The 6,741-nt window shown below is 44.0% G+C and overlaps 1 pseudogene across 1 annotated transcript; it reads left to right on the top strand.

Moving 5' to 3' along the window:
• The first annotated feature begins 5,701 nt into the window (after positions 1-5,701).
• Positions 5,702-6,526, top strand: LOC309399053 (mucosal pentraxin-like; annotated as a pseudogene). The gene is made up of 2 exons: positions 5,702-5,792; positions 5,918-6,526. The product of its transcript is annotated as a mucosal pentraxin-like (transcript).
• Positions 6,527-6,741: the final 215 nt, after the last annotated feature.

Here is a 6,741-nt window from a genome sequence, read left to right as displayed (position 1 = left end):
GATTTTAGCCTGTTGTCAAGGATGGCGCCTCAGGTAATTTTAGCCTATTCTCAAGGAGTAAGGATGACACCTGAGGTGATTTTAGCCTTTTCTCAAGGAGCAAGGATGGCACCTGAGGTGATTTAAGCCTTTTCTCAAGGAGTAAGGATGGCACCTGAGGTAAATTTAGCCTATTCTCAGGGAGTAAGGACAGCTCCTGGGGTAAATTTAGCTTCTAAGGGAGTAAGGATAACACCTGAGGTAATTTTAATCAGGGCATATATTTCTTCAGAAGTAAAATGCCAGTGGTGGCTGTGGTAATACCTCAAGGGCATCTTATTTAAAAGATTCCCAATGCCACAGCTCACCTATGGTGAGTTATCTCAGTCCCACCTTTGGGGGGTGGGAAATAAGGCAAATTTCTGGGTCCTGAATAATTTTAGCCAAGGCTGGAGTTTTTAGGAGTAAAATATGAGTGGAATCTGAAGTAATCTCAGCTGGGACCAAATCACTACAGACCAGTAAGAGTTAAAAGTCATCTTAAAAGGAGAAATAAAGCTGAGGGAGTTTTAGACAGGTGCAGTTAAAAGGGCTAAACTACCACAGGTGAAAGTGTTAAAATTAGCAAAATTGCTTCAGTCCCTGCCATTGAGCTTGCTTACTTGAATAAAATTCAACTCCTAGGACCTGAGGAAAGAAATTTAGCCCCGGTTCAAGTTCTTAAAAGAAAACATATAGAGGACTAGCTACTTCAAGTAACTAAAGGTGTAAAAGTGAACTAAAATTACTTCAGTCCAGGAGCTGACCTTGCTTTCTTGAAATAGTCAAATTTGAGGCCTAAGGTAATTTTTAGCCAAAGTTTAATTTCTTAGAATAAAATACTAGTGGAACCTGAGGTAATCTCAATCATGTCCCTTTAAAAGGACCAAGCCACCACAGATGAATCATACCTAAAAATTACCTTAGGAGCTGACTTTGCCTAAAAAGTGAATTTTTAGGACCTGAGGTAATTTAAGTCAAGGCTCAAGTTCTTAAATTCCTTGGCCAAATAAAATATACATAAACATGTGGAGGACTAGCTACTTCAAGTAAAGGCAAAAATTTGTTCAAGTCCAGGAATTGACCTTGTTCTCAGAAATAGTCCATTCTTGGGACCTGAGGTAATTCTAGCCACGGCTCAAGTCCTTAAACAAAACATGCAGAGGACTATCTACTTCAAGGAACTAATGGCAAAAATTACCTAAAATTGCCTCAGGTCCGGGAACTAACCTGAATTTCTTGCAGGAAGGTAAACTCTCAGGGCCTGAGGCAATTTTAGAAATGCCTTCCTGTTCCTGGAGAGTAAGAGAAATTCCTGGAGCTGGAAGGAACAGTAAAAAACAGTGGTTTATGGTGTTCTCAATGGGACAACCTTCCAATTCATTGTATCTTGCCTTCTTTCACTCGTAGGATAAAGAACAGAAAAGCACCTTTGTAAAATTGATGGAATTTGTTTTCTAGTCTGTGAACATCAGGTGGTCATTTGTTGATGTTGATTTTTAAAAAAAAATTATTTCAAAGGCACTCTACGTGAAGGGAATAACAACAGACAAGCAGTCGAAGACATCAAAGCTAAGTCAGTTTTATTAACTTTCCAGTGCTGTATTTAACCATGAAGCCTGACAGGTACTATCGGCAACATGTGGTTGACCACTGCAAAAACCTTTGGGGCTTACTAAAGCTTACCCTAAGGCTGTGGTGGCAAATATATGGCACGTTTGCCCGAAGTGGCAAGTGGAGCCATGTTGCCTGGGACGTCGGCATTGCCCGTTCCTCTTGGGTTTCTGGTGCACATGCGTGCACGACGATCAGCTGGACTTTGTGCATGTGGCAGTGCCAGAAACTGGAAGAGCTGGGCTTCCGTTTTCCGGTGTGAGCATGCACGCTGGTCAGCTGATCGCGTGCCAGTAACCGGAAGTCTAGCTGGCTGATGCACATGCGCCCGCTGGAAACCGGAAAAGGAATGGGCGACACCGCATGTGCCAAGTGACATCGCTCTGCGTGGCACTTTAGGCACGCATACCATAGGTTTGCATGGGTTGCGCCCTAAGGCATGCTTTAGCGAAGTTTTTTTTGGGGAGAAAATACAAAGTAATGATGGTTTAAAAATGTAACAAAAGTAAAATATTTGAACAATTTCTGATGTGAGATCATTTTAGCCATTGGCTGTGGTAGAACCAGAGGCGCCCCCAGAAGCAGTGTGTAGATAGAGGTGATGCCCCCCCCCATTTGTGGAGGTCATTCAATCCCTGAACACCCACATTGAGAGACTCACACTGGACAGCCTCTCTGGGGTTTCCACTGGGTGATCCTTTCAGTCCCTGAGTAAGCAGTGAGGGTGAATCAACCTGGAGGAGTCAAACAGCGCTCAGCTGCAAGCCTCCTCCAGTCCCTGAGGACACCCTCAGTACTCCGACTGGAAGGGGATCCTTCTGGAATACCTCCCTGCCACCTTCTCTTTCTTAGAAAGAAGGCCATAGTACCAGTCAGACTTCTTATAAATGAAAGTTGGCGACGAACTGTGTACAAACGAGAAGAGTTGCGCTTTAAGGTTGACAGGTCCTTAGTGTTTTCGGAGCTTGGTAGTTTCTTTTGCAGATGTTTTATTATTTAGGGAATATCAGTGCTTGGAGAGAGAGGGGTTTGTTCTCAACTTGCTTTCTAGTGGTATGTGATTTCAGTATTGTTGAAAATGGTCTTGGAGATTCTTTGGTTGGGCTAGTTGTTGTTTCGGATATTGTTCACTATTTGACTGTTGGTCTGATCTTAATTGTGGAGTTAATCTGCCTGATAACAGGTGTTCTTAGCTGGTGAGAAGGTGTTTTGGTCCTTTTGATTCCTTTTGGGCTTGTTGATAGTCACTTGTGCAAAGATGCAGATATTGTTTACGTCTATGTGTCTACTGATAGTAAATTTGTCAGAGTGCCTGTCCTTTGGAAATTTCATAGTTCTTCCGCTTGCCTTGATATACGATGGTAAGTTTCCCAATTGAAGCTATCATTGAGTGCCTTAAAAGGTTGTGAAAATTAAGGAGATTTCCCATTGTAGTCCCATTCAGAGTTGGTGCTATGATTGATAATAGATTTTAGAGTTTCCTTGCCTGGCGTAATTTGGCCATGGTGATGGTTACTAGAACCGGACAAAGAAAGACTCAAAAGCCCATTTTAATGCTAGGGGTGGATGTTGGAGGATTATAGATTTTATAGTTTCCTGGCCTGGCATAATTTGGCCATGGCGATCGTTCTTAGAAGCAGACAGAGAAAACCTCAACAGCCCATTTTAATGCTAGGTGTGGCTGTTGATGGAGAATAGATTTTATAGTTTCCTTGCCTGGCGTAATTTGGCCATGGCGATGGTTCTTAGAACCAGAGAGAAAAAACCTCAATGGACCATTTTAAGGGTAAGTATGGCTGTTGGGGAATTAAAGATTTTATAGTTTTCTTTCCTGGTGTAATTTGGCCATGGCGATGGTTCTTAGAGACTTGAGAGGGCCTCACAAGTAAAATTGATTGCAGTTACATTTTTGTGCCCACGTTAGCCTGAGCTATCCTGGTCATTCTTTCTCAGCCGGTCCTGTGCCAGCACTTGCCCCCTCGCACAGATTAGCTATCCTTTCCCCCTGCTACATGATCACAGTCCATTCACCCAGGGAAACTTACTCCTGGCCAATTGGTAGAGCAGGAGAATTAAATGCCAGTCAATCCCTGTGCCAAGATATTGGCTTCTGCCTTCTCGGTGGATGGCTTTGGTCTCAGGCACCAGAGAAGCGGGAGACAGAGTGATGGGATCTGGAGAGCCCACCGGTGGTGGCCTGTCACCATGCTTCCTGCTGTCCTGTCCTTTGCATTTAGCCCTGAACTCCACTTCCCACAGTGCAGGCTACCTTGCCCCCCCTCAAAATCTCCTGTGCTGGGTTGGAGGTGCTTCAGGTCTCATGCAGAGTGCAGGGCAATAGAGGGAGAAGTATGGTGCCAGACTGCCCCCTGCAGGCCTTTCCGGACCCAGACACTCTGTCCCCTGACTCTCTGGTGCCCGAGGCCTCTACCATCCATTGAGAAGGCAGTGACCCATCTCTTGGTGCGGGTATTGCCTGGCATTTAGTTTTCCTGCACTGCGAATTGGACATTATTAAGTCTCCCTGGATTTAAATGGGCTGTGACCATGTGGTTGGGGGGGGGACGGTTGACCCTAGTGGTCAGGGATGAACTTCTGGCAGAATGATTGCCTAAGCAAGGTCAGATGTGATGGGGGGGGGACGTGGTTGTGAAAATCTCGCTGCGATCAATTGTCCCATTCCAGCCTATGAAGGGGAGTTTGCCAACTCCTTAGTGATGTGTGTATCAGATGCCAAATTCTGCGTAAACATAAGAGCCTTCATAGGAAGGGTTTATTCCCTTCTCTTACTCTCAAGTCTTCAATTTGCAACTGTTTACTTAGCAGCCATTGTTATTTGCAACACACCCTGTCAAAAGCCACTTACAACTCAATTTCGGAATTATGACAGTGTGCCACGCAGGCATATGCTTGTCACATGACTGCATTTTGGGCACTTGGCAACCAGCTCATCTTTACATATGTGTGCAATGTCCTGCAGTCACATGACTGCAATTTCTGATGTTTTTTTTTTTTTTTTGCCAGTTTCGGACATATTTCCATTTCTGGCATAAAAACCACCACTGGTTAAAATGGATTTGCTTAACAGCCACAGCATTTGCTTACCTCTAGGCTCAATTATAGTCATAAGTCAAGAACTACATGTTAGTTGTTGTTTGAAAGTTAGAGGTCACCTAACGGTAGCCAGCTTACCCTTTATAATTTTCGTTAAAATATTTTCTTTTTATTATCTAACAAAATGCAAAACACACATACACAAATCACCTGTAAAAGGAAAACTGAGGGTTCCTTAACTATACCACCCCAAAATTTGTGTAAGAAAGCCATCTCTCACTCACAGTCCCACTATAAAAAAGCCAGCTGCAAGTCAACCCTGCGAGGTAGACCAGAGAGGAAACCCAACCAGGTGAGCTAATAGCAATCCTTATTTAACAACTGTCTCATTTAGTGACCAAAGTTCTGACAGTGGTAAAAAAAAAGTATCTTTGCCACCAATCTTTGCACTGAGAACCACTGAGAAGTCAGATCATAAGCAGAGTCCCAGTTTCCTTTAGAGATCACTTCACTTAACAAATTGAACTGTGGCCATTAAGTGTGGCAGCCTGATATGTAGCATTGCCTCAAATTGCCAAACGGGTGGCAAATAAAATTAATAAATAAAATAGCAAGCAGTTATTTTTGCCATAATTATAAAGATAAGTATAACGAAACTTTAGATTTATTGTAAAGGTTAATGAAATTGGGTTTTCTTTGAATTTTGGAGAAGAAAACTGCCCAGAGTGTTCGTTTTGAGGCTGGCTGCATACCTGAATCTTCCATGACATTATCTCATGGTCCAGACCATAATAGCCAACAGATGGTTCTCCATCTGTCTCCCCTGTTTGGTGATTCTTTGCTATCTTTGAAAACAGGCCCTGGAAGGTGTTTTGAGGAGTCTGTTCAAAAGCAGGAGGAACTTTCTACACTGTTGAAAACGTCTCTCTAACTCAACGGAGACAGCCAAGCAAGAGAAAGGACCTCTCTGGTTGGCCCTTCAAGCAGCTGACCTGTGGCTATTCTGGGTGACATCATGGAGAAGGAGCATCTGTTGCTTTGTACAGTCCTTGTGATCTTCGGTGTTCCAGGGATCGTGACCAACACAGGCAAGTCTTCATTCCATGGTAGAACTTTCACCTTCCATGAATCCGTCTTGAATCAACCATGGATTCATGCAAGTTGGGTTTGAATAGCTCTGTGGGCATGAAGTCCACCCTTTCATGTCTTCTCTCCCTTCTTTCTTCCTCAGATTTGGAAGGAGAAAAGTCTTTCCCTTCCCCAAGCTTTCTGCCAACTCCTAAATTCTCCTGAAGCCCAATCTAGATCAAAGCTTGCGACAGTTGACCCCTTGTTCTCTGCTTCTTCACTGACCTGACCCGCAGCTTCTCCCTCTTCTCAGTTGCTTCCTGAGACCACAACAACGAGATCCTCCTCTAGCGAAACCCCCATGGTTTTGAAATGTGTGTGGGTGGTGAGTGCACCGTTTTCATGATGCCCAACCTCACAGACAGGTCTACCATCCGCTGGGAATCAGTTTGTACCACTTGGGATTCGGCTACTGGGATAGTCCAGCTTTGGTTAATATACGCAGCGCTTGCCAAGGAAAGGGGCAGCCAGGGGCTATGAGGTCGAGAGGGATCTGGTGGTGATGCTGGGGCAGGAACAGGATTCCTACGGGGCTTGCTTTGATGTGGAGCGGTCCTTCGTGGGAGAAATAGCTGAGGTCTATCTCTGGGATAAGGTCTGGACTGTCAAAGAGTTAAACGAGACCCAGTTGCCTGTGGTCTCAAAACCGTTGATGGACTGGACCTCACTGAAGTTTGAAACCCAAGACGACATTCTGACGGAGCCCCTGTGAAGCCTTCAGTCCAAGAAAAGAAGAGACAGTAGCAGTTTCAATCAATATACCTAACAGTGAACACTGGCAAGGCAAAAGGGATCGTTTGTAGTTTTCAAGTACTTATTTGCAAAGATGCATGCTTGTTATTTTTTCTACTGAAAATAGATTAATCCTTTTAAATCAGTATTATGCTGAAAAAGTACCTTGTTATATTCCAGCCTCCATCCTTTCAA

Source organism: Natrix helvetica, assembly GCF_964273705.1.
Source record: "Natrix helvetica genome assembly, chromosome: 14".
NCBI classification, from domain to species: Eukaryota; Metazoa; Chordata; class Lepidosauria; order Squamata; family Natricidae; genus Natrix; species Natrix helvetica.
This window is presented reverse-complemented; position numbering and strand designations above follow the sequence as displayed.